The sequence below is a fragment of the Otolemur garnettii genome, unplaced genomic scaffold (assembly GCF_000181295.1).
Source record: "Otolemur garnettii isolate 467f Iridium unplaced genomic scaffold, OtoGar3 scaffold00029, whole genome shotgun sequence".
In the NCBI taxonomy this organism is placed as follows: Eukaryota; Metazoa; Chordata; class Mammalia; order Primates; family Galagidae; genus Otolemur; species Otolemur garnettii.
The window spans coordinates 15,009,854-15,012,179 of NW_003852424.1; the positions used below are offsets into that span (position 1 = coordinate 15,009,854).

At 46.9% G+C, this 2,326-nt stretch overlaps 1 protein-coding gene across 2 annotated transcripts in view; it reads left to right on the forward strand.

Moving 5' to 3' along the window:
* DOT1L (DOT1 like histone lysine methyltransferase) overlaps positions 1–2,326 on the forward strand; it is a 93,682-nt gene that overhangs the window by 26,121 nt on the left and 65,235 nt on the right. The window lies entirely within an intron of this gene.

A 2,326-nucleotide genomic window follows, 5' to 3' on the forward strand; every position in this document is an offset into this window, starting at 1 on the left:
GCATCACAGCTCACAGCAACCTCCAACTCCTGGGCTCAAGCAAGTCTCCTGCCTCCACCTCCCAAGTAGCTGGGACCACAGGCGCCCGCCACAACACCTGGCTGTTTTTTTTGGTTGTAGCCATCATTGTTGTTTGGCGGGCCAGGGCTGGATTTGAACCCACCACTTTAGGTGTATGTGGCTGGTGCCTTAGCCACTTGAGCCATAGGCGCTGAGCCCTGCCAGGTGTTTTTGCCGCTGCTGCCTGTCCTGCTTAGTAGTCAACTCCTCCCGGGGCCCGCAGTCCAGCCCTCCAACGGTCTGAGGGACAGTGAACTGGCCCCCTGTTTAAAAAGTTTGAGGACCCCTGATTTAGGTTGTTGAATTTGTTAGCATACCATTTTTTATAATACACTTCTTTTCATCTTACTGTCTGTAAGATCTGTAGTAATGACTCCTCTTTCATTGTCCGGAGTTGTGTCAGGGCCCCAGTAAGGTTTACTTGATGCGATTGATTGGTATGTTTTCTTGTTTCTTACTCTGTTAGTTCTTCTCCACCTCATTTTTGCTTGCAATGTGTTTGTTGAAGAAGCTTTGGTCTATTTTGGGAGTAGTTAATTCTTCAAATAATAGTTCTCTTTACTTTCTAGTTGATAAATTGCTTTTTAGGCTCAGATTTGAGCCACTGTTTCCCAGACTAACCCTGTAACATGTGCATTCATTTAGCTCCTGATAGCCACAATCATTTGACCTTGAAGGCACATCAAATCTATGCAGTTTACAACTTCATAAATTTTCCAGCATTTGTTTTGATAGAATGCCTCCCTTTTCTCCTTCACATTTTAAGTTGAGTAATGGTTTTTTTTTTTTGGCCAGGCATAGTGGCTCATGAGAGAACTTTGTTTCTACTAAAAATAGAAAAATTAGGCTGGGTGTCCATAGCACAGTGGTACGGCACCAGCCACATACACCAAGGCTGGCAGTTTTGAGTCTGGCCTGGGTCAGATAAACAACAATGACAAGTGCAACAAAAAATCGCCAGTACTGTGGCGGTTTGCCTATAGTCCCAGCTTTGTAGGAGTCTGAAGCAAGAGAATTGCTTAAGCCCAAAACTTTGAAGTTGCTGTGATCTGTGACACCACAGCACTCTATCCAGGGTGACAGCTTGAGGTTCTGTCTCAAAAAAAAAGAGAAAAAGAAAAATATAAGGCTAGGCACTGTGGCTCATGCCTGTAATCCTCCTAGCACTCTGGGGGGCAGAGGTGGGCGGATTGCCTGAGCTCATGAGTTCAAGACCACCCTGAGCCAGAGTGAGACCTCATCTCTAAAAATAGCTGGGCATTGTGGCAGGTGCCTGTAGTCCCCCCTATTTGGAAGGGTGAGGCAAGAGAATCTCTTGAGCCCAAGAGTTTGAGGTTGCTGTGGCTGTGATGCCATGGCACTCTACTGAGGGCGACAAAGTGAGACTCTGTCTCAAAATAAATAAGTAAATAAGTATTAGCTGAGCATTGTGGCATGTGCCTGTAGTTCCAGCTACTTGGGAGGCTGACGCAGGAGGATCACTTGAGCCGCATTTGAGGTTGTTGTGAGCTAGGCTGAGGCTGTTGCACTCTAGCCTGGCAACAGTGTAAGATTCTGTCTGTAAAAATTAGTGGGGGGGTTGTTTTACACAGAAGGTACCAAAAGCCTACATGCATATTTTAAAAAGGAAAAAACTATCTTTAAATTGTAATAGTCAATGGCTGGGCAGGTAGCTCATGTGTGTAATCCTAGAACTCTGGGGGCTGAGGCAGGAGGGTCGCTTGAACTCAGGAGTTTGAGCCCAGCCTGAGAGAGAGAGAGAGAAAGATAGACCTTGTCTCTTCTAAAAGTATTTAGCCGGGTGTTGTGGTGGGCTCAGAAGTTCTAGACCAGCCTGAACAAGAGCAAGACCAAGACCCCATCTACTAAAAAAGTAGCCAAGCATTGTGGTGGATGCTAAGTCCCAGTGACTTGGTGGCTGAGGCAGGAAGATGGCTAGCGCCCAGGAGTTTGAGGTTGCAGTGAGCTAAGTTGATGCCAATGCAGTAGAGTGAGATGTGTGTCTCAGAAAACAAAAAAGGGGGTGGGAGCTTGGCACCCGTAGCATGGTGGTTACGGAACCCGAGGGTGGTAGGTTTGAACCCGGCCCAGGCCAGCTAAACAACAAGAACTGCAACAAAAAATACCTGGGTGTTGTGATGGGCGCCTATAGTTCCAGCTACTCAGGAGGCTGGGGCAAGAGAATTGCTTGAGCCCAAGAGTTTGAGGTTGCTGTGAGCTATGATGCCATGACACTCTACCAAGGGTGACATGGTGAATCTGTCTC